The sequence below is a fragment of the Protopterus annectens genome, chromosome 3.part0 (genome assembly GCF_019279795.1).
Source record: "Protopterus annectens isolate FY-2018-M chromosome 3.part0, PAN1.0, whole genome shotgun sequence".
NCBI classification, from domain to species: Eukaryota; Metazoa; Chordata; order Ceratodontiformes; family Protopteridae; genus Protopterus; species Protopterus annectens.
The window spans coordinates 354,249,721-354,277,300 of record NC_056731.1 but is presented as its reverse complement, the minus strand read 5'-3'; positions in this window follow the sequence as shown (position 1 = coordinate 354,277,300).

Here is a 27,580-nt window from a genome sequence, read left to right as displayed (position 1 = left end):
ACTTATTACTGACCTACTGTTGAGCAAAGGAACTCCGCTCTACTAACAAATTCTTATTTCTTACAAATAAGTCAAATAATGTTGCAGAAGACTTGCTTTACTCCCAGTACATTGCTCAACTCTGGAATATTATTCCCACACAAATAAAACTGCCTAACAAAATCAATAGTTTTAAACCACTGCTTAAACAACATCCTAACCAATCCTGGTTCTGTACATGCTCATCTCAAGGTTGAGACTTTGTGTTCACCATTCAGTACTCTCCAAATGCTCCTCTCAAACAGAATGCACTCAACCTCTCACTGAAATGGCAAAACAATTTTTATACGTAAGTGCTGCCTGTACAATCCATTAAGTTGTACTTGGGCTTTCTTTTTAGTAACTTCGACCTCTGTAAAATCTTAGAATGTTTAAATACAACTACTGTTTGTGTATAAATGTAAATAGATGTGTTTAACTGGAACTTAGTATAATGCAATGTACGCAAATCGAGTTTTTCTCCCTGAGCTTCTGCTGAAAATGTGTAATACCTAATCAGAATTTCCCGATAAACAAAGACAAATAAATAAAATAAATAAGTTAGATTGATTTTTATTTTCTAGCCTTTGTTATATATTCCACTCTTTTACCAGTCACTAAGCCTCCATTGTTTACAGATTAGAGTAAGATTTTGATTTTACACCCCAGGTAGTCTCTGGAGAATGTTTCCTCAGGTAGATAGCAAGTATTGGAGGTGTGATGGGGAAGAAAGAGGTAATTGGGAAAATATTTTCTGAGATTATGTCGAAAAGTAACAAACACGACCACCTGGCTGAATACAGTAAACTCTCAATTAACTGGCATCCATGGGGATTGGTAAATGCCAGATAACTACAGTTTCTGGTTGCTTGAGAGTTACTATTAAAAATAGGCCTGACTAATACTGTATCCTATACTATTTGTTTGGTTTGACTTGTTCTCAGATTGCGGAGTGAAGGAATTTATTCCCATTTTCCTTTTTAAAACTCTAAAACGTAAGGTATGTTTCTGCAGGAGAAAGCAGAAAATGCAACACATGAAAATTGCACTGTATTTCTTTCATTTTTTTTATTTGCTGGTTGCTTGAGAGTGCCAGTTGCTTGAGTTCCAGTTAACTGAGAGTTTACTGTATAACAAATGCTGTTTTAATAAAATAAATAAAAATCACACAGTAAATGCTTTCACTGGTTACCGACTTCCTCAGACCTTTTAAAAACAAATTAAAAATGCACATTTAAATCCCTAATGACTAACCAATGAATGACATCCATTAAAACCACATGTTATATCTCCGTGAATAAGAAAATAAGTAATACTTCATCTGACTTCATAGAAACCTAAATGTTTCTTCCAATGTACTTCTCCATTAAATTAGGAAAATTAACTAACTGATATTCTAATATGACCTAAGTTGACAATCAAATAAGTATTATGTAATAAATCTAACTAATGTTCTTGTTGATCTGAGAATATTTGCCAGAAATATTTCACTGAGATTAATGTTTCCAGACTCTAATTTATCTCCCAATGTCTTCAAAAAACCCAGCACCTTTATTCCAGATATAATCCATTCCTTGGAGCTTTCACTAATGTCTTTGAAGATGAAATATGGCAAACCTTGTCAGGGAGGCACAAAATATCCTTTCACAACTTGTACATTAGACAATTACAGGCACTAAGAGAGAAACATTTAGAGATTAGACTAGCGGATAAAGGTGGTGGCATTATCATGATGGACAGACAGTTCTACCTTGAGCAAATGAGGTGTTTACTTAATGATGATACCACCTACCTATCGATACGAAGACATCAAGTTACAGGTTTAATAGATAAGGTCAGTTTTTATTTGTACGACCATTTAATGACTAATAGAATTTCTCAAGAACTGTTTGACTATTTTTCAGTGGAAACCCAGTTGTTCCTGCCCTTTATGGCCTACCAGAAGTCGACAAAGATGTCTCTATACCACCAATGTGCCCCACCCTATCAAGTAGAGGTTGGGTCACTGAACCCCTCTCCATTGACATGGAGAAGTATTTTTGACCTATGTTAAACAATGTTAATTCTGTGTTAAAAGACAATAAAAGTTTATTGGCAGATCTATTTGAATGGTATCAAAATTCAGATGTCACGAGTGAATAATATTTTGTTACTTTAGATGTCACCTCACTTTTAACCATGATACCCAATGGTACAAGTATTGATTTTATTTATTTATTTATTTGCAGTTTGTTTACCGGGAAAGTCCATTGGGCCAAAAATGAGCCCATTTTTAGTGGAGGCCCGGGGAGAAAAGCTCCAAAACAGTTTTACAATAAAAATAACAGAATGCTAGTAGAAATCAACAGAATACCATGATAAAATTTTACAATGAAAATTGACAGTAAGGCAATTATACTTAGATTTTAAATTACAGAGTGAAAAAAGTTTAAAATGTATACATTTATGGAAATAAAACAAGACAACTACAAAGTGGATGAGGAAAAAATTATTGAAGGATTTTTGTTATGGAGTATTCGTAGGATATATAAAATTACAATAGTAGGAGATAAAAATAATGTGAGAGGTAAAGGAATTTCTCCATACCAACACTAATTTTGGTCATCTTAAGATTGAGCTTATCTGCATCCCCTAGAGCTTTTTCTAGGGAATAATGCCTTTATTTTTGAAATGAGTTTTTTCTGCAAAAGGTCGGAGTAGCAATGGGCACAGCATGTGCCAATAGTTATGCAAATTTAGTATTGGCACATTGGGAAACAAACAAAAGTTCTAAAACAGAATCCCTTTACACAACACATTAGACATTATAAATGCTTTGTAGATGACATCTTTTTTGTTTGGACCAGTGCTCCACAAAAACTTTCTCTATTCATAGATTTCCTACATACTACCACCTCTTTTTTACAGTTTGCCTTCCAATTTTTGGATAGACAGAATTTTTAGATGTATTGATCAGAAAAAGTGATCTGGGCTCCATACACACAGGGATCTATAAGAAGAGCTGTAAGAAAAATAATCTCTTACACAAGACAAGGGTGCACCCACGTTATCTATCAAAGAATGTCCTAAAAGTTCAATTTATGAGAGTTATGAGAGTATACAATGATGATATCCTTTTAGAGGAGGCATTTAATAAGTTAGCTAGTGAATTTATAGAAAGAGGCTACTCTCAGCAAGAGACAGATAAATGTATTAAAGAATATCCAAAAACAGGCAAACAAAGAACAACCACGTCGATTAAAATACCATAAAACTTTATTTTCACAGATGAGCGCTTTCAGGCCATATGCCCTTCATCAGATAGCACACAGTATAAAACCTCACATATTTAAAATGAGTATCAACCTATCACATTTCTATAAATTGCCCTCCTTTTCTTCAGGATGGGTTTTAAAGGTATATAACCATTAATTCCAGGAGACCTATCTGCTCCTAATCTCACTATCCATCTGGTTTCAGCACATTCTGTTTCATTAACCAAATTGCCCCCTCTGGTGTTTGGAATCACAACCTGCATCACCATAAATAAAAATGAATGTGAAGGATTATCCTTTATATGTAATGCCAAAGCATTACGCTCATTACCAAGTCTAATATCTGACAAATGTTTATAAATCCTGGTCTTAAACATATTGTTGTTTTTTCCCACATAATATGTGTCACATCCTTGACATACAGCTATATATGCCAAGTTCTTGGTTTTACAATCAGCATATCCTTTGAAAACATACTGTTTATTAGTCCTGGGGTGTACAAACACTTGAGATTGCAAAATAAAATGACAAGCTTTACATTGATAACATGGGAAGGTACCTTTACTGTTAATCCTAATGCTTCTCTTATTACTGGGTTCCTTACATAACATATCCTTTAGGTTCTTATTCCTCCTAAAAATAAATTTCGGAGCATTCCCTATTTGTGTCTTAAGTTCAGGGTCAGTATACAATATTTGCCAGTGTTGTTTAATGATGTCACAAATGTTACCCACGTCACCTTTAATAGGTGCTCTATTCTTCCTTACCATATCATGCATCCTTCTATTCATCCAGGGTTTAGCTGTATTGTTCCTCTTAATTTTACTATGATCTATTAGGGAACTTAGAACAATATCCAAACACACCCGTGGAGACAATAATTCAACTGCTGCAAAAAGATGGTAAAAGCAGGTTTAATTCCCAAATGAATCCTTTAGCACAGAGAAAAAACACAGTGGAGACAAGCGCTTTCGCCTGGACAATTCCAGGCTTTATCAAGTCAGAGTAAAAACAAACTGTGAAAGCACTACCTATATACCTGAATCACATGCTTAAATTGATTGTTAATTAAACAAAACAAGCTAGTAGAGAATAATTTAAAGACATATACCATTTCCTTTTAGCTTGTTACTAAAAGTCTATTGGGATGTAAATGTTTGTGTAAACCAAAATTGATTTCATATACAAATATATTAAACATATACTGTACAATGACACATTTTCTTAAAACATTACATTTAAAACTTTTAAAAACAACATTTAAGCCTACAGTATAGCATAAAAACTGTAATAGACAACGAAATGTTGTCTGTACACCAAACAACCAAACTGTCAGCTACTGAATTTGTTGTATAAAATGTCAACCTATATTAAAAAATTGTGTGTGTTATAAGCTATAATCTGTCTCTTCTAAGTTTGAGAACTGGCCCTATGCTTAGCGTCTCATTCATGCCAGGTATACTGCTAGCATCAAGCCTAAGCTGCCAGATTAATTCCTTAAATTCCAGGGTGGATTCCCAGTCTCCACCCCTACTACTTGGATGAACTTGTTCAAGCACCATAAAAGCAAGTTTGAAATTAGGGCAACCAAGGGAATGTTTATAGAATGCGTTACTATCTTTCATTTTACCTATATCATAGATATGCTCATATATGCGCTTCCTAAATTCCCTTTCAGTTTTTCCTATATAAAAAGCGCCACAGGTCAAGCAATACCCAATGTATACCACACCTTTCGTGTTACAAGTGTAGTGACCGTGTGGTTTCAAGTTTGTTTTACGTGCTTTAATATATAGATGGTTACTATTGATAATAAAAGGGCACTGTTTGCACATGCCGCATTTAAAGGTGCCATTCCTTTGTTGAGTTGTCATATAAGTAGTGATATGTCTTTGCTCAAACACCTCTTTTAAATTACGACCTCTTTTTCTAACAAAAGCTGGTCTCTTTGGAATCAAGTTTTTAAATTCATCATTGGTTTGTAACACAAACCAAAACTTATTGATTGTGTTCTCTATCTCCCTTGAATTCTCAGAAAAAGTATAAATAAAATAGCTAGAATTATCCTGTGCTTGTGTGCTGGAGGGCCTTGGGATGGGGATACCAACATCATTGTTCCCAAACAATGGTGTATATAACGAGTCCCTTTTACTAAGAATCTCATGGATAAGGTTATTCACCAAATAATCCGGATAACCTCTCTCTGTAAACATCACCCTAAGGTTGTTAGCTTCAGCAATGAAATCAGGCAATCTGCTACACATACTAGATGCCCTAATAAACAGACCTTTAACTATTCCTTTCTTTTGTTGGAATGGGTGTTGGCTGTTGAAATGTAGCAGAGAATTGGAAAATGAAGGTTTTCTATAAACCTTGGAGTATAATTCCATTGATTGTGCATCTCTAAGGATTGCTACATCTAAATAATGAAGCTCATTCTCACTGATTTCATGAGTAAATGTAAGGAAATCAGTGGAAGAATTGATATATTCCAGAAAACCTATTACTTGATCTCTAGTGCCGTCCCAGATGATACAAATATCATCCAGGTAACGGCAATAAAAAGTGATGTACTGTGCCCAAGGGGACTGGAAAATGTGCACCTGCTCCCATCTATGTAATACCGCATTGGCATATACGGTGGCGCAGGAAGCACCCATGGCCACTCCCTTGGTTTGTTTAAACAATTCCCGTTAAAAACACATAACTGTTGTTAAGAACAATATTTAACAACTCAGAAGTTAAGTTAATGATATTGCTACTTAGCCTGGTTTCATGTTTGAGAAAATCAGTAAACCATTCAACACCAACACTATGGGGTATACTCGGAAATAACTCCTTAATATCCACAGTGATCATTAATGAAGAGGTGAGGCATTTTTCTTTTGGAAAAAGTCTGAGAAACTCCCATGAGTCTTTTATCACATGGGTCATGGCCAGGGTGTACTGTTTAGTGACAAAATCTATAAATTTAGAAATAGGTTCCGTTACCCCACCTGCACCTGAGACAATTGGTCTGAATGGTAACGGGCTGATGCCTTTGTCTCCACGGGTGTGTTTGGATATTGTTCTTAGTTGCTTCTCATTTTTCACGAGTTCTATTAGGGAACTTACCTTGTCAAATTTATAACCTCTTCCTACTAAATTATGTTGGAAGCTTTCCACTTCCTCATTAAATTTGTTATCCTCACTGCATATCCTGGAAATCCTACACACTTGTCCTTTGACTATGTTGTCAAAAGTGTGTCGTGGATGCATGCTGTCATAATGAAGTAAATTGTTATGCCAACACTCTTTCCTAAACAGTGAGATGGTATCCCTCCCCGTCATATCCCTTTCCATTCTAACATCTAAAAAATCTATAGTGATAGTGGAATAATGAGTAGTAAACCTAAAAAATGCAGAATTATCTTCTAAATATTGAACAAACATTTCTAACTACTGTATGTCTCCATCCCATATGAAAAAAACGTCATCTACAAAACGTACATAAAAACGTAAATATTGTGTCCATGCATGTGTAGAATTAAATATAACCTGATCTTCCCAATGCGCCAATACCAGGTTGGCGTATGAATTGGCACAGGGTGTGCCCATGGCAACACCCTGTTTTTGTCTATAATACGTGCCTTGACAATAAAACACGTTATTTTCCAAAACTACTTGCAATAATTTACACACACATTGAACTTCATCATTATTAAACTGTGTTTTGCAGCATAGTAACTGTTCTATAGCATGAATTCCATAAGTATTATCAATAACAGTAAACAAATTGTTAACATCCAATGTCACAAACATTGACCTTGTCTCATTACTTGTTGATAAATACTCTGAAACAGAACCCAAAAAATGTGCTGTGTCCCTTAAAATCCTTGGAACATCCTCTAATATGGGTCTAAGTGTAGTCTCCACCCAGATGGATATGTGCTCTGTGACCCAACCCCTGCCTGACACAATGGGTCTCAGGGGTGGGTCTTTAGCATCCTTATTAATCTTATGAAGGGCTTTAAACATCGGTGTGACCGGATTTTGTATGAACAAAAAATCACTAAGATCCTCATTAATAAAACCTGCTGAATGCATGTTCCTAATAGTGCTATGTACTTTTTCTATATGGTTATTAGCCATAATAGGACTCATCCTAGTAAAAGTATGCACATCACTAAGTATCATATTTAATTTGGAGCAATACATTGATTTATTCATAACAATTGCCCCCCCTTATCTGCTGGTTTCACAATGATGTTGTCATTTTGTGTTAATTCTTGTAATGCTTTCTTCTGTTCAAGAGTTAAATTGTAAAACTTTTTCTTCCTAAATGTATTAAAATACTCTTCAAATTCTTGTTCACACATTCTAATAAAAACATTTAATGCTGGATTGAAAAGTGGCATAAAAGTACTAGGATGTTTAAGTTTTAAAGCATTACTAACATTCTTATTTGCATTACCAACGACATTTCTAGTATCCTGATACATCTGTTTTAACATCACATTTCTTGCGAAACTTAAAATATCTAAAATCACCTGACTGTGCTCTGCTAGAGCCTCCGATATAAACGTCAGTCCCTTGTTAAGTACTTCCAATTTCATGTCTTCCAGAATAATATCTGAAATGTTAACAACAATATCACTATCCCTCCTAGTCATTCCGAAATCTTTCGTCTCTTGTGTTCGTTGGTCTGCGACGCACTCCATCTGCGCACATTCTTCTTGCGTACTGGTGCTGGCAGCATTGAAAAAGTTCTGCTGTATACAGTAGAACCATTCTTTGGTCTAGCTCCCTGCATTAATCCAATGTTACTGGAATCATTGTTGACAGTATGTCCTTGTCGTATTTCCTCCGTATTGTGAGGCATACGCGTTGTTGTTACTGCATGCGAGGAATTAGCTGTGGAACCAGGAAGTAGAACAGGCGTACTCTGATTACTATTGGTGATATTTTCTTTGAGGGCCATCCTCTCCTCCATCTGCTGGTTTGGAGCCGGCTCCCTATTGGTGGTGTCCATGCGCCTCACAGCAGTGTCCGTTCTGCTCCTAGGCCAACTGAAAATATTACTTAGAGAGAAATCCTTAAGATCTCGCTCCAACTTCTATGATATGTTATATAAGGAACCCAGTAATAATCGCTCCAACTTCAAGGATATGTTATGTAAGGAACCCAGTAATAAGAGAAGCATTAGGATTAACAGTAAAGGTACCTTCCCATGTTATCAATGTAAAGCTTGTCATTTTATTTTGCAATCTCAAGTGTTTGTACACCCCAGGACTAATAAACAGTATGTTTTCAAAGGATTTGCTGATTGTAAAACCAAGAACTTGGTAGATATAGCTGTATGTCAAGGATGTGACACATATTATGTGGGAAAAACCAACAATATGTTTAAGACCAGGATTTATAAACATTTGTCAGATATTAGACTTGGTAATGAGCGGAATGCTTTGGCATTACATATAAAGGATAATCCTTCACATTCATTTTTATTTATGGTGATGCAGGTTGTGATTCCAAACACCAGGGGGGGGGGGCAATTTGGTTAATGAAACAGAATGTGCTGAAACCAGATGGATAGTGAGATTAGGAGCAGATAGGTCTCCTGGTATTAATGGTTATATACCTTTAAAACCCATCCTGAAGAAAAGGACGGCAATTTATAGAAATGTGATAGGTTGATACTCATTTTAAATATGTGAGGTTTTATACTGTGTGTTATCTGATGAAGGGCGTATGGCCTGAAAGCGCTCATCTGTGAAAATAAAGTTTTATGGTATTTTACTCAATGTGGTTGTTCTCTGTTTGCCTGTTTTTGGATATTCTTGGATTTTGCTACGTGCAGAGGACTTTGGTGCAAGAGATTGTTTTTTCTTAGCTTTTGTTTGCAAATGTATTAAAGAAGTATTATCTGTAACAAATAACTAGAGGGAGACCCTACTTCTCAAATAGAGTTAGTTCAGAGTCTGAAGGGGATGTTAATGTTACTGCAAAACACAGGTTTGAAGGAAATAGGATCTTGCTAACACTTTCAAATGACATTGAAGTAGTATGTAACATCATTAAAAAGAATTGGCCTCTTCTGATGGCAAGCGAAGATCTTACGAAGGTCTTGGGAGATGCACTAATATTTGCCGTATGAAATAACATATCTCTGAAATGCCAGTTATGCTGTTGGCAAAATATTAATCATCCTCACCAACTCTTAGATTGTATAAGGGCATTTGCATGTCGATCGTGTAATGCATGTCAGTATATTCAGACTTGTCTGTACCTATTGCATCCATTTTTTGGTGAAAGGATTTAATTTGACTTTTACACAGACTGCACATGTAAGAATTTAGTATATTACACCAAATGTGATAGCTGTGAAGCATTCTACATAGGAAAAACTAATCAAATGTTTAAAGACTGGATACTGAACAAAGAGATTATAGGAATTAGAAGACAACAAATGCACTGGTGAAACATTACTGAGTTTGGCAGTGGGCACTTATTTAGATTTCTAGTACTGGCATTATTTGGCGAAAGCATTAGAGGTGGGGACATGAAGAACTTAACTGAGAGGGAAGAATTACACTGGATTATACAATTTAGAGCTGATAGACACCCTGGCTTGAACAAACATACTTTGTTAAAACCAATTTTGAAATCCTGCCCACTTCCACACTGATTGCTTATGTTGGAAAGCAGGTCTTCATGCAGTTTAATAATATATAAATATTCAAATACAGAATTTTCTATTAACCATTTTTAGAATTATTCCATAATACATATTTGATTGTCAACTTGGTTCATATTGGAATATTAGCTAGTTAATGTTCCTGAATTAAAGGACAAGTACAGTGGAAGAAACATTTAGGTTTATATCAAGTCAGATAAAGTATTATGTTTTATTTTTTATTCACGGACATGTAATTTATAATATGCTTGAAGCTGTTTTTTTACTAAACCAAAGATAATTTATGACATTGAGTGTCTAAGAGCAAACTTGCTTGCTTTCAAGCATTTTCTGTTAGATAGAAATAATAAATTAATGCTAAAGTTCACCCATTGGGTATGATTACATATTCTGCACATATGATTGGGTTGTGACACATGTAGATATTTTCTAAGACACTCTCTCTTGGTTATTTTTAGGGGACCGTTGAAAGTACATGTCCTATATATTTTATGGTTTTAACATTTTGTGAGTCAATTATAGGTTAGTCCAAGGAGCAGATGAGATCCTTTAATTATTGACTACATTCTTCTAGTACTTAGGCACTATGTTATGTTAGTCTATGTGACTAAATTGACCAATGACATACAGTGTTAGTCTTTCAATATTTATAATATCCATGCAGATGTGTTTGTAGATAGACTCTAATGTCTTTAAGAAATACTAATTTGTTAACAGTGTACATTTAAGTCTTGAAAACATTTTTGAATACGATACCTTAAGGGATGTAAAAGTCCATATGAGTGTATTAAATATTTATTCCAAATTTTACAAGTTGCTAGGAAAATTACCTTGGAGCTCGTAAAAATGAAAATATCTTCATGATCGTCATTATATTAATTATTCATAAGCCCAAAAACTGAGTATTTTCATTCACTTTCCTGATAGGTTAACCTATGAGATAGGTAGGATTGGTGTTTACATATGCATGTCATGTAAGGCTTTTGTTTTATTACTGTATTAGTTAATGCTCTGATTTTATATGTATCCTAAGATTTGAACGTATGTATACAGCATTTCTGATATTACATGTATATATACTCATACAGAGGTCAGGAATTTGATGCCTATGTTTATTGGCTACATTTAAAGTGTGCGTCATACACAGGTATATGTTATGTACAAAAAAACTTTAGGAATTAAAACTTTAGAAAATCAATTTTTTTTTTTGGAAGTACCTAAGGTGAGGCCAATGGGCAACTAGGCATTATTTCCAAGAATTGAAGAAGCTCCTGCCACTATCTTTTGTTTTAGATGGAAGCATTAACAATGTCCAGACTATTCCTTAAAATACATATGATTGTTCTGTGCTATTTTTGATTGGATAGTTCATTAAATGAACTGAACCTAATGGTACATCAAACCAGTTGTCTGATGACCAATACTCATAAGAATTTCGATGGAGTCATATGCCCTTGCAAAAGACATGAAACTGTGCAGAACTTCTATTACCAGTCAGCCTATAGGATGGATTGGACCAACGGCATGTCAAGTTTGTTGTTTAATGTAAACATTCATGAGAACCATCAAAGGTTTGGGTGCTTGATTTAGATGCACTCATGATTAATTTTTCATGGTTTATATAAATATATATAATATATATATGTGTGTGTGTGTATATATATATATATATATATATATATATATACATGCATATAAATATATATATATATATATATATATATATATATATATATACATACATATAAATATATATATATACATATATATTTAGATATACATATATATATATATATATGTATATATATATACAGTTTACTATCAGATATTCGAATCAAACTCCATCGACTGCACTTTTGTCGAACACAGAAATTCGAAAACGGTAATGTCGACAAACAAAAATCAACCTAGGAATGGTTTTAACATGGGTCGAGATAGGTGTTTACTATTATTGCCGAACTACAAACCTCTCCCCTATCTCGACCCATGTTAAAATCCGTTCCTAGGTTGGCTTTTGGTTGTCGACATTACCGTTTTCGAATTTCCGTGTTCGACAAAAGTGCAGTCGACGTAGTTCGATTCGAACATCTGATAGTAAGCCATATATACATATATACATACACAGTTGTGATTTCAATGTATACTTTATATGCTTGTTAAACAGATTCATTTTTTAGATAGTTTGGAAGACTGTTGTAGAACTGATTCATGTTATTCATCTTTTATACAACTTATAGAGGTTGGATTACGTAATTAACATGGGGTTTTAATGGATGTCATTCATTGGTTAAATATTAGGGATTTAAATGTGCTTTTTTAATTTGTTTTAGAAGGCCTGAAGAAGAAGGTAACCCCATGAAAGTACTTAACTGTGTGATTTTTGTGTATTATATTAAAACAGAGTTCACTATATTCAGCCTGGCGGTCATGTTTTGTATTTTTCTACATACATAATTAGTTTTTGACTAAACTGAACTTTGCCCAGCAGCTCTTCTTCTTTTTCTTTAATATTTTCTGGGAGTGCAGTGAGTTGTCAGACTTTAAGGATTCCCTGTGGGATGCACTGCTGGAGATGCTGGTTGGCAAGATTGGTCTGATGAGGGAGATGATTTTTCTGAGCTATGATACAGAATCAGAATTGCCTAGAAATGGTAAGACTTTGCTGTGTCTAATTCTGGTGGCTGCCAAAAAAGCAATTACCAGAAAATGGAAATCAAAGTCTAAACCAACTATATTAGAAGTAGTGAATATAGTAACAGAGATAAAACAACTTGAATTGAGATCTGTAGAAAAAGATAGGATGAAACTACATAGGAAAAAATGTGAATTGTGGGAACAATACATATAGAGGAGGAATGAGGTTTAAAAGACAGCAAGACTTTTATGTAATGTTTGAAAATGATTGGTAGATTATAAGTGATGTATAATGTTTGCATCTGGGAGTGTGTCAGTATGGTTTGATTATAAGTGATGTATAATGTTTGCAACTGGGAGTGTGTCAGTATGGTTTGTGATGTAAAATTATTGCAATTAGGATTGTGTCGGTGTGGTTTATTTTCATTTATATAAATGTATGATTGCTTATGTCATAAGTGCAAGTTTAATAAAGATGTTTCTTGTTTAAAATAAGGAACAGAAACTGAATAATTTTTGTAATGTTGCTTAGGTTATTTGATATATAGCAATATATGTGAACCATAGTGTTTGTTAATTTTAACTTGTTAATACAGTTTGAATACATTTATGTAAATGTGCCTATATCACAAGTGATAATTCAATAAAGGTGTTTAAAAAAAAGTTTGTATCTGGCCTTCTTGGACACAAATAAAATTTAGCCTTACACTTATCTGCTTTTCCTCATGGTCTGCATTCAGCAGATTTTTACAAAAAGGATTATCCCTCTGACATTCTGAGAACATTTGGTCCAGGAGCAAGGACTCTGCTTTCTCATTCCTTTTATCAAAACTGTGAAGTAACCTTCTTGTTGGAAACAGACAAGCTCCTACTGCATCTACTTTCAGTAAAGCCATCATGTCACATGTAGTTGCCAAATGGTCTTGCAGCTGCTGCATTACATGTTGTATATATAGCACCTTCTAAACTAAACTAAGTAGTACTACTGTCAGTTTAGGCCCTTCTGCCCTTTGTTCCTCTCATTTTTCTACTCTCTCCTTCATGTCTGTGTCTTTATTCTCTTTTCTTTCTCTCCCATCTCATACACTTAGTGCCCATCTTGTCTACTTCCTCGTATCCATGTCTCTCCTTGGTTTTTCAGTGTTTTCATACCTTAGGAATCTCTTTCTGTGATCTCTGCTTAATCTGTGTGTGTGTGTGTGTGTGTGCACTTTATTCTCAGTTGTAAATATTTTATAAGGTTAGGTTTATGGATGCCAATTGCATTTCAGATGCTTTCCTTTATTTTTATGCTGTCTGTCCCACATTCTTTAATAATGCAGCCTCTAGTTTGAATGTTGCTCTCGTCTTTGTATTATTTATCAATGATTATTAACTGTACATTATGTATTATATGTTCAACAGTGTTGATTTGCAAAATGCCTTATGTTATCATGCTTCCTTCATTGGCTCTGCTCACTTCTTGGAAGTTTTATAAAGTACATTTCTTATTCATTATTTGCATTATTAAGATTAATGTTATTAGTAGTTACTCCCTGAAGCTTTTCTACTGAAGCTTATACAGCATGTGGATTGTACCCATATTGATCTTTCTAGTCAAGTAAAACAAAAAGAGAGAATAAATAAGTTGGAAACAAGATTTTAGATAAGTGTTGCAGATAGCACCCTTACTTCATTATCATACCAGCTACCTGGCATGTCAATGTCTGAAGAATTTTAACTCATCACCATTGAAAGTACAGTCTTTTAATGTATATGGAATAGTTTGTCTGAGCCTTTGATGAAATAAGTGATAAAGTGTTTTTCCATTGGTTTCATGCCTGAATAACGAATGGCCAGTTTTACTTGTAATCCGTTGTGTAAAGGATTATATCTTAAAATATACTGGTACTGACAAGTAGTCATAGATAAAACAGCATTTGTATAATTACTTTTCAACACCTTAATAGTCACTCAGTATGAACAATGCTATCTCAATTTTCTTTGTGTTTCATGGAGTAAAACATAAAATGAAAATTGGGTGGCACATATTGTGGGAAATAGCTCTTTCAGTTGTCATTATCCCTCCTTAATCTCAGTGGAAAAGGAATGTAGCCCATTAACTCAGAGTTACAGTTCCTCATCACTACAAATAAATCAATTCCCATATTCTTTATTTATTTTATTTATTTATTTATTTATTTTTATTTTACATTTGTTTACAGGGAAAGTCTGACTGGACTAGGTCCATTTACGGCGGAGGCCCGGGGAGAAAACTCCACAATAACTAACAATAGTAAATGTTTTATACAGAAATTTAAAAACAAGCTCACAGTGACAAACAGTAATATATATTTACATGTGGGAATTTTAAGACAGCAAGATACATTTAAACAACATTATTAACATTTCCAAACTGGAATATAAATACAGACAGAATACATCTCAGGAGAGAGCATGGTTAAATGAGATACTTACTAGCTCTTAGATTAACTGCTAGAGTTTTAGTACTGTAAAGTATTACAGTGAATTAATAGAAAAGCCTTCCTGTTCAGTAGGGAGTGAAAGGTAGGAAACATTAATATTTTATGTAATACATGGACATAACCAGGTATTCATTAGGTGTGATTTTAGAGTGTTTTTAAAGTGTGAGGTAGAGGAGCTAGTGGTCAACGAAGGGGGATTCTAATAATTCTCTACACTTTTTATCCTGGGCTTCAGTGATTGTACATCTGTTGAACTTCTGGCATCTTCTATCTGCCCGGTTCATGCTGCTCACCATTCACAGAATGGATACTGGACAACACAGCTGCCACAAGAATTTAATAGAGGATTAAAGAAGAAACTGATGAAGATGGAATCACTTTCTTTTTTCTTATTATTATCATCTCCCAGAACTTTTTGTTGTTATATTTAAACATTCTCAATATTCTGACTATTAATTTCTCATTCTGTTCCTTTACCTACTTTAATACTCTATACAAGTTTAAAGAAGATAAATAAACTACTGGATTTACGAACCCCACTCCCCTTTCATCTTCACTCACATTTAACACATCTCTTTTCACTGGGTTCAATCTTGAGCTCCATATGAGAGTAAACACCAATTGCACAATTTGCTTTTCATTTTTTGTTTTGGTCTCATATAAACATTTGACATGTGTGTTATTTTCCAATTAATACAGAATTCACCATATAAACCTTTTTCCTGAATGCTAATCTGCATATCATCCACAAAAGGCATGTTTCTTCCATTCTTTTATCAAACCCTCGCTTTGCATCATAAGTACATCATTTTCCCCAAATTTTATTCCTAGCAAAGTCAATTCATTCACAGAAAAATGCACAACCCCAATTTTTGTTGCATCACCAAAACTCTACTTTTATTTTTACTCAAGTTCATTCCCATTGCCTGTGAACATCCATACAGACAAATCAACACTTCCTTCATCCATATTTTGTTATCAGCAACTACAGCTGTTGGAGTGGAACTACTCCTTTTGCATCAGATATCTAGCATATTTCACTTTATAAGATGCTTCAGTCACTATCACATTGATTACAAATGCAAACAATATCTCACTCACAGGACATCTTTGCCTTATACTACACTTGCATATTTTTATTTCTCAGCCACCCATTTGCTAACACTCTCACTCTATTACTATCATATGCTGACATACACACTCTCCTAATTCTGTTACCTATTCCATACTTCTCCATAACATCCCACAAAGCATCATGTCCTGCTGTATCGTATGCCTTACTAATATCACCAGCTATAACTTTCACGTCCTCCCTTTCACTTATAGTATCATTCACAATTTCTCTTACAACCAGTAGCAATTCTTGACATCCCTTCCATTTTAAACTACTTATACTTTCTTACATGATATCTCTCATGCTTCCTTTCTTTTCTGTATTATTCGCATAAACATGTTATAATCTGTGTTATTTAGTGTGATGGGTCTCCATTTTTTTAATTTCATTCTTCTCATCTTTCCACCACATAAATCCTATTATCCCACTACATAACTCTTCAGAAACAAACCATTCATTCAACCATCCTTTCAGTACATTTACAAATACTCTCTTTGCCAGTCTGTTAATTTCTTGTACTTTCCATATTCTGTACCATCTGGGCCTGATACTGAATCAACATTTACTTTTGTAAATACTGATTCTGAGGATCAAGGATTACGTGTTCATAAACCCTGGAATTGGATTGAAGTTTCCAATTCACTAATAGTAATTTCTTTTTCAAATTCTTCCTTAACTTCTTCTGGATTTTTTTTTACTTTCCATTCCCTTTTATTTTCCTTCTTTTTACTTTTATACATGCACACTGCATTAGAATACAATTTGCTGTTTTGTTCTTTTTTACTTCTTTTATTTTTTTTTAATTTCACTCATTAAACTAATATCCTCCTTTACCATTTTACCCACAGAGACCTGGTTCAAGGCAGCAGAAAGCACCCCTGCGCTACCAGGCTATAACTCATTCCACACCTTTCAGCCCCAGAACTTGGACCGAAGCTCCGAAGGTGGTGGTTTTTCCATATTCATAAAGGATCCAGACTGGTAGCCCAACACAATGCAAATTTCAGTTGCAGCTAACATTGGGTAAGATAGTGAATCAGGTCATAGCCTGCTGTAGGTCCTCTACCTGTCCCAAGACTCACACTCCACATTCCTAAGCACCCTGGGGAATATTAGGGTCTAACCTAATATGCTTATACATGGCAACATCAGCTACCCCTCCATTAACTGGGAAAACTACTCATGTACCAATACACTTGCCCAACGTTTCCTGGAATTCATTAATTCCAATGCCTTGGACCAGCTTGTTCTTACCCCCACTAGATGTAGGAACATTCTTGACCTGGTCAATACTAACATGGGTGACCATTGCTATACACCGGTAGTCAACTCCACCCTGGTTAGATCCGACCACAAACTAATCACCTTGAAAATCCACATCCCTCCCACCCCCACAAAAGTAACCACCATGAAAAAATTTTCCAAAGCTAACTTTGGGCTCCTAAAAACAGAGGTGGCTAACTTCATGGCACCCATGCAAATGGAGAATAGTTGCATGACCACAGAAACATACACCAATGCACTGTACGAACACATACACAAATGCATGGATCTCGCCATACCCAATAGAACCAAGACGCTCTCCTCCAAAAAAAGGAAGCCAATCTGGTGGTCCACTGCCATAAACAAACTTTACAACAGAAGGAGGAAACTGATGTGGAATAAGGTGAAATCCCAAGACTGGAAAAATTCCCTTATCAGCCTCAACAAAACGTTGAGATCCCTCATCAAATCCTCTAAAGCTAGCTATGAAAACAGAATTGCAGCAGATAGTAAAGACAACCACAAGGCCTTCTATAGTTATGTAAAGAATCTCCATGGCAATACCCAGATTTGATCTGAGCTACTGCACAATTGTACCTCCTATACCGAACCAACAGATATTGCCAATATACTGGCCGACAGATTCAGTGCCAACTTTACCCCTCTCCTCCCGCAAAGGACCAATCACAATACCAGTAGATTGCAGGCACCCAGTACTACTACTGCACAGGTTAAAACAGCACTGTCTGAGGCCAAGAATACAGCTTCTATGGGACCTGACAATATCCCTGACTGTGTTCTACATGAACTACAGAGTAAATTGGCACCTCACCTGTGTGCCCTGTTTAATCACAGCCTCACCTCAGGCTTTGTCCCTACCGAATGGCACACGGCTACAGTCATCCCTCTCCACAAAGGAGGAGCAACTACAGACCCTGGGAACTATTGCCTCATTAGCCTGATGAGTCTGATATGCAAAGCTATGGAACACATCATCATGGACCTAATAAACAAGCATATAGGGAATCTCCAAGCTCTGGATCCCACACAGTTTGGTTTTGTGAAGGGTAGATCATGCCTGCTCAACTTGGTTGACTTCTTTGAGTCAGTCACCAGAGCTGTGGATGAAGGCAATGTAGTTCATACAGCCTACCTTGATCTGGCCAAGGCCTTTGATACCATTCTGCACTCAGGAATCATAGAAAAACTCACTACGCTAGGCATCAACCCCTATATCACTAGGTGGGTTGCAAACTGGCTCACAGATAGAACCCACAGTGTGAAAGTAGTTGACTGCAAGTCAGACTGCCAAATAGTCATGAGTGGAGTCCCACAGGGTTCGGTCCTGGGTCCTCTCCTGTTTGGTATCTACTTTCCTTAAGTTCAGACCAACACGAAGGGACTCTCGCTGACAAAGTTCACAGACAATTGCAAGTTGGGAGCTATTATTAACTCCCCAAATGATGATGACATCCTACAGAATGGTCTCATTGAGACCAATGACTGGTGTCAGAACCATGGCCTTAAGCTCAATGCGAAAAAATGTGTCGTCATCCCCTTTGGGAAAAATCTGGTTCCCATGAATTACCATATTGATGGTAGTCCACTGAACACAGAAGGTGTTATAAGAGATCTGGGAACACAGGTTGACAGCAACCTCTCTTTTGATCACCACATTGCCAATGTGAGCAGAAAGTCCTTTTATGTGGCACATCTCATTACTAAGGGTTTTGCATCCAGGAAGAAAGAGGTCATTGTCTCCCTCTACTCTTCCCTCATTAGGCCAATCATCGAGTACAATGCCCCATTTGGCATGTACCTCACTAGACACCTGCAACAACTGGAGAGGCCGCAAAATTACCTCATAAAGAGGATCCTAGGCCTTAAACACTTGTCCTATATGGACAGACTCAGAAAACTCCTACTGTTCTCTGTCTCATATCGCTTACTTAGAGGCAATCTCTGCTTGACTTACAAAGCCATGTCTGACCCAGCTCTGTTATAAATGCTACATCCAAAGAAATCCCAATCCCTCCACACCACATGTTCCAGAGATCTCAACCTCATTACCACAATCAACGGAATGCACTAGAGGGACAGGTTCATAACCCAGAGACTCCCCATCCTGTGGAATAGACTTCCCATACATGTCAAACAGAGCACCTCACTGGCCCTCTTCAAGAGAAATCTTGATGAGTGGATGGGAAATAGAAAATTCACCCTGGGGATAACTCCTGTGGCTCTACTCAACAGAGGCACTGGGAAATAAGGTTGGGTGGCACGATGCCAGGGTAATCCTATGGCTTGGCTTGTAAAGGCCCCAAGGCTATTAGCCTGGTACACATCTGTGAATCTATGAAATGCAGGTACATCCTCCTTTCTTCTTGTAAATAATATCCCTGCCTAAACAGTAATGCCTTAATTTTTTTTTCAATTTCTTTTATGTATTTATTTTCTATATCATAATGCATTGTTGTATTATTCTTTAAATTCTCTAATACATTTCTATACATTTTCACATACTTTACTTTCTCTTCCTTTGTTACATTATCTTGTCATGGAAAAAACACTTCTTTTAAAATTCAATCCGCCATTCAAACCTGTTTTTATAGAACTCCTTCATGGTTATATGATCCTTCCATAACTGCAGTACTTCCCTCTCCAGTTTCATCCCATAATTTCTGATTTATTCTTTGTATTCCCTTTCCTGTTTTAATATACTCCCTTTCTTCCATCACTTTCACATTTTGCCCTTAAATCACAGTTAAAGTCTTCCCTATAATTATAATTTTCATATCAACCACCACATAATCTAATATATGATGAAACTAATTATTTATTTTCTTGTTAGTTGTATATGCACATAATGTTAGAATTATGTAAACATGTACTCTCCACCTCATATCCATAACATTTAATCATCCCATCCTTACCAACATTACAGCTGATATTTTCATAGTTTTTTTTCCCTATACAACACAGCCACTCCGAAACAATGTTCACTTCCTAAGTTCCATATTATATGTCCACCCAACAATTTTTCTGTTTGCAGTCTTTCTTCACTTGTCAGGAATCTAGCATCATTTAACAGAATAATATCCACATCACATTTAGCACACCATTTCATTTTCTCTCTCTCCTTCTTAAAGTTTTAATAATATGCTCACATTTACTGAAACTACTCTAAATTTTTGCTTTTCGTTCTTTTTAAGCTTAGAGAACATATTTTTAAATTTGCGCTTTCTTTTACACTTTCCCCAATGACTATTTTTCCTGGGTTTATGAACAAGTAATCCTTGATCCTCAGAATCAGATTTTTCAGCGCTAGAACTTCAAAAATGATCACTATCTATCCCTTCTACTGACCTCTCTTCACACATGCACTCTCTCTCTCTCTCCTCATTTTCACTTCCATATTTTTATTATTTTACAGTTTCTTCTTCATCTAGTTCATCCTCTTCCCCAGCCTCTTATTGTCCTTCTCTGTCTATGTCTTCTTTCCTCTCCTTATTTTTCATTATTTACTGTTTGCTGTTAAAAATCCACCCAAAAGTATCCATTTTTTACACAACCATCGTTAAAGCACACACTTTCTTGCTATATGTCATTTCTACCCACAGTGGTTACATTGTACTTTGTCACAATCATTAAGTTAATGAGAAAAGTCTCACAAAAGAATCATGATTTTAGGCTGGCCGGCATATCTTAATGTCCCTCTATGACCAGCCACAAAAATAACTTGTGGCAAGTGTTTCGCCATGTTTTTTTTTTTTTTTTTTTACAGTTCAAAGCATTTCCCAACCTCCACTCTCCTTTCCAAAATTTTCTCTTATCTCTTTCACAATATTATCAACAATTTCACACAGACCCTCCATCATCTTCTTCCAGTTCATTAGTTCTAAACTGCAAAGTAACATTTTTAAAACATTTAAATTGCTACCACAAAAGAAATAATTGTTCCACAGATAAATGTCATTCTATTAGTTGCACAGTTCTAGAAATTTCTTCACCATTTCAAATGGTAACCCATAAAACGTCTATGTCCCAATAAGAAAAAAAGACTGAATCTCTTGAGCTTTAAAACCCAGAGCAGTAACCAAATTGTACTTTGCATATTATTTGTGTATTACAGTGCCATTTTCTCACAATTGCTCTTTTTAAAAACACTTTTATTTAGAGTTTTTTGTCGCTGTCACTGCTGGATATGTTTTAGTTGCTGCATTATCTGCTGCCACAGAACCAGACACCTTCTACTTTGTCGCTGCTTTTGTCTTTTACTTTCTGTCACTGCTGCATATGTTTTAACTGCTGCATTCCCCGCTGTCACATCACCAGGTTCCTTTTCCACATTATCATCCTCAGCATTTTGAAAAATGTATCTGCCATCTCACCCCATGAAATAGCTAAACTGTCATCTGAATCAGCCTGCTTCACTATTTTTAACAGAACATCATCTGCAACCCCTCCTGATTTCAGTTCTGTTATCTGCACCACTTCAGCAGGCTCACTTACTTCCTTCATCATGGAGACAGCTAAACGCTTTTCATTTGTAACGCCCACCACACAGAAATCTTTGTTTTTATTCTGTAGCTCCAAATTAAACACATTATTCTCCAAATTTTCACTTTCCACCTCCAAACTATCCATAGCATTTCTCTCCTCCTTCCCCATGTTGCTGCTTCCCTTAGGCCTCTTCCTTTCTACTATAGGAACCCTAAAGCACCATCTAGCAGCTAGAGAGAGAAAGGGATGTTCCCAGATGCCCTGGCCAAATTTCACCTAGTCGTTTAAATACCATGTCAGGACTATCTGAAAACAGGCCACTAGCCTAGTGGGACCAACCCAGGTAACTTTTTTTTTTCTTTTGGCTGCTCCTATTAGGGGTTGCCACAGTTCACCATCTGTTTTGATTCCTTCCTGTCCTCTGCATCTTGCTCTGTCACACCAACTACCTGCATAAACCTTATCTTAGGCCTTCCTCTTTTCCTCTTTCCTGGCAGCTCAATCCTTAGCATCCTTCTCCCAGTATACCCAGCATCCTTCCTCAGCACGTCCAAACCAGTGCAATCTCACCTCTCTGGCTTTGTCTCCAAAGCTTCCAGCCTGACTTGAACCTCTAATATACTAATTTCTAATCCTGTCCATCCTCGTCACATCCAGTGCCAATCTTAACATCTTTAACTCTGCTAACTCGAGCTCTGACTCCTGTCTTTTCATCAGTGCCACAGGCTCCAACCCATATAACATAGCTGTTCTCACCACCATCTTGTAGACCTTTCCTTTTACTCTTATGAGTACCTGTCTGTCACAATTCATTCCTGACACTCTTGTCCAACAACTCCACCGTACCTGCACTCTCTTCTTCATCTCTCTTGCACACTTAACATTACTCTGAACTGTTGATCCCAAGCATTTAAACTCATCCACCTTCACCAACTATACTTCCTGCATCTTCACCATTCCTCTGTCATCCCTCTCATTCACACACATATATTCTGTCTTAGTCCTGCTCACCTTCATTCCTCTCCTCTCTAGAGCATATCTCTAACTCTCCAGGGTCTCCTTAACCCATTCCCTACTCTCACTACAGATCACAATGTCATCCACAAACATTACAGTCCACAGGTACTCCTGTCTGATCTCGTCTGTCAACCTGTCCATCACCATTGCAAATAAGAAAGGGCTAATACCCTGTACCACTCTTGCATACTTCTCTGCCAGTCATACAATACCTGAATTCCTCTCTAGGCACCCTGTCATATGCTTTCTCTAAGTCAACAAAGACACAGTACAACTCCTTCTGACCTCTATACTTCTCCATCAACACCCTCAGAGCAAACATCACATCTGGAGTGCTCTTGGGGACCAACCCAGTTAACTAAGGATAAAAAAAAATAACAGAAAAAATAAAACAAGTTTCACCATAATGGCAAAGAAAAAGAAAGAAGCCAAAACACTCATAAAAAGCCTGACATGACATAGCATGAAATTGAGCAAAAAGAATTTAATAAAAAGTTAAATATAGATAAAAATAGACTTCTTTAGAAATAAACTTACTAACAGTAGCACTACACATATATAACATTTGCTGATCATGTGATCTGATCATGGTCTATTGCATTTAAATAAGATGATATAATTTGATATACATATCTAAATATGAAAAAAATAAGGAAAACAAGAAATAAAAAAGCAAGCATTAAAACATTATTAAATCTCTCACTTGTCAAAATGCAACCTTAGAACACTGTTAATAGATTAGTTATCATTAAGACCAAGAGAATGTTGCCAAATTAGCTCATGATACTTGTGTTTACTCTGCCAACTGCTACCTGCAGCTAAAGGAGAAACCTGCTTAATCACAAAATATGTAAGCTTTAAAAAATTAATAGGTGCTAATTCATTTCATTGGTGCATTAAATATGTTCTGATCTTTAGTATCACAATTATGTTCACAGATGTTTGAATGCAAAACATTTACCTAGTTACCTACATAAAAGAAAATTGACATGTATACATATTGCAAGATAAGCCACACCTTTGGTGTTACAATCAAAATAACCAGAACACTCAAACTTTGTAGAAGGATTTGGCTAACAACAATGTTGTACCCTCATAGATATATGGACATTGCCAGGAAATTTGTCAAAACGTTTAATGTTTTAGCTTTTGAATTGAGATTTTTAGTTCTTATTGTTTAAAACCAAACTTTGGAATTTTACCTAGGTGTGATGTAAAATCTCTACCATATGATACAACATTCCAATGTTTCTTTACGATATTCTTAATCCTAGTTTCTTCACAGCAAAAGAGCAATATCGTAGTTCATGTAAAAATAGTTAACATGATTAGGATATTTTTTGTAAATAAACTCATTGCTGTTCATCAAAATAAGGCTGTACCTACTGTGTCTATGAGTCCCAGGGGGAAAAAAAGCTTCTCACAAACATTATACAATGACATACATTAATACAATCAATAAAAGTCACATAGGATATCAGCTGCAGTGCAAAGAGAGACATAAGATTAAACAAAAGCATTCCATAAAGTACATGAACATAATGCAAATCTTTCAATATCATGATGAACCTGCACTGACATACATTGGATAATCAGAATTTACATTACAGTGCAGTAATATTCGTGAATAATAACGCTGGGTTGTTTGAATTGATGCCAGAGATCAAGCTGATGCGGAAGGAGAGAGAGTTCTGAAGACAGATATATTTAAATGAGAGAGAGATATAGCAGCTGATAAATATTTAGAAAAACTTGCAGAAGGGAGAAATGATTTAAGAGAGACTTGCATTCTGAAACAGAGCAAAGATTAAGAGGCAGAAAACTGCGTACAGTGTAGTAGGATGGAGTAAACTAGTAAGCAATTAATTAAACAGCAGTTTTTGAAACTTACAGTTAAGGCATTAGCCTCAGGATGAGCAGAAGATTTATTTATGTCCTGTTTAACTTGATTTTGTAGAACTTTCAGTTTTTCATTTTGCTTTAAGTGTAGTGATAGGGTGTTTCACAGTTTAGAGGCACAGCAGGAATAGTAAGACACCAGCAGTGTTGGATCGGATAGTAAGTAAAAGGGATTTTCTTTGTGATCATAGTTGACTCGCTTAGAAATATTTTCTGCTGTTTTAAAGTGCTGGACAGTTTTCAGGTTTACATAATGATTACAGGCAATAAAGAGTTATGAGTAAGTAGGATTTGATGGGAGACCTAGCCAGTGTTGTTGTTTTAAGATTATGCAGCAGTAACTTCTTGTACATAGATTGATGGCAGATCTAGTGATTTTGCTGTAACAGCTGTCTAGTTTCATTTTTTGGATTCTATGAAGGCTAGTCAGGATATGGGAGTAATAAAGAAGGTATGGTAGTCAGTACGTTGAAATTATGTTTTTTCCTAGTGATGTCATTGACATAGTTTTTTACTTGTGTATAACAAAACCAAATTTTTAAAAGCTTGGAGAATGTGGAGATCAATTTTGGTGTGTTCCTCTATTTTGTCTCCCATTGGCTTAGACAGTCGTACTATTTCTATTCTGATGTTATTTTCGGAGACTATTTTGGAAAGATTTAGGAAACTGTGAGATTTTCTGAGCCAGGTTTCAATGGATGAGAAAAAGTTGTGGAAAGGTCATTAAGTTTTGAAGGGATGGGAAGAGCAGATGAAGGTGGCATTATCCGCATATTGTATGATGGTTGCATGCTTGAAGGCTGTGTTATAAAGATATTGGATAAGAGGGGGCCAAGTACTGAATCCTGTGGGTCTCCAAGGAAAACAAGTAGCAAGAGTGAAATGTCTTGGGCCCATTTTACCATCTGCTATCTGTTTATGAGACAGGGCTGAGTAGGAGGAATTGAGGGATGAGCAGATTTTGGTGAGAGATGGTGTTAAATACATCTATCAAGGGAAATAGATGATACTAAGTAGGCACAATTTCTCCCATGATTTATAGTGTTTATGAAACTGAGAAGGGTGATTGTGGTACTATGTTTGGGATGAAAACCTTGTTGGGTATAACATAAAAGGTATGAACACAAACAAGACACAGCATTGAGTAGTCACACAGCAGATTGGGCTCACAAATGGAAGGGAAGGGAAGACAGACAGAGGATGGACAAATGGAGATGAAAGTAGTTGTGTATGTGCACAATAGTTGTGTCTTATACAAAAAAAAATGGATGCACAGATGATGGAGGATGGGAGGGACATAGGACTACAACCAGTCTCACCTTGATCCAATGACCCATATACAAATCGCTGCCCAGAGCCTAGGTTGGCAGAACTTGATGGTTAGGGGGTCATGACCTCTGGAGGGGAGATGTGGTTGGAGCTGACCAAGTCAGAGAGTCTTGAACTATGTAGAGGAGGCTTTTATGCAGGTTCCATCACTTCTCAACCTCTTCAAGTTCATACAACTCAGGATGCTGGCTTTGCTGGCTGGTTTGCTGTGGGCTGCCTCCATGGGAGAAGCCACAACTCCTACCCCACGAATCAGGCCTGTCTGGAGTGGTAGGTGGTGATCTCTCCATCACTGTAGATAACTGAAATGGCTGTGCCCCATGCACCACTGACATAAACAGTCAATACATAAGTAAATAAATAAAACAGTGATAATAATAATAATAAGAATACAATAGGTTTTATGTTACAAAACTAAATAATATTCACATTATTTTGAATAATGTGATGGTACAAAATTATGATCTAGTACAGTCATCTGTCAAATATTTATATATATAGTCAGTAAAGTATCTTCTATCAGGTAATACATGGTATAAGTAATTTAAATAGTATTGCAATGCACTACTCACTATAACGGAAATGTGTAATATGCATAGCATAATGAAGCTGGAATGATTTAAATTATTATTTTTTTGTTACTGGCAGCTACTAATTTATGTGTTGTACATTAGGATTACTTACAGGGCTGGGGAATCAGCCTCACCAACATCCTCTGAAAGAGGTGGCAAGTGAGTGCAGTCTTACCTTGTGCTGCAAAATAAAGACATGAAGGAGAAAATGGAGTTATTGAAAATATTTGTACCATTGGTTACGACATAATTTGCAGTGTCATCTGTGATTGATGTGTACATTTGAATGTCTGACTTTGTGATGGTATAATTACTTTAACTGCAAGTGAAACTGACAGTGACTGTTACATGTGTTACAAAGTCATGGGCCCCCTATATCTTTCATTTTCAGACTTGTGTAGTCAAACATTTCCCCCTGTATCTTAACTAAAATACAATATACTAGTATGTAGAGTAAAGACTACATGTCTTTGCAAATGTTTTCTTCCCATCTATCCAATACAGAAAATGTATTGCATGGATTACACTGTGTCCTTTGTAGTATGCCTTGCTGCATAAGGGCATGCACTACTTTTAAGGTGTGCTTGTTTATTTCAGTAAGTCCCCTACATTGCCTGATTAGTGCAGTCATACAATAAGTCCTTTCCTTACCAAAAAGTGCACCAGCAACTGCAATAAATTTACTGTGTAAATTCTTCCTCATTGAAACCAAGAAAGTGTTTTGCATGGGGTTTCCCATCAGGCCTCTGTAATATGCCTTATAATAAACAGTTTATGCAGAACATTAAGGCATGCTTGTTAATTTCAGTGGTTCATTTACCCCCACCCCCAGCCCC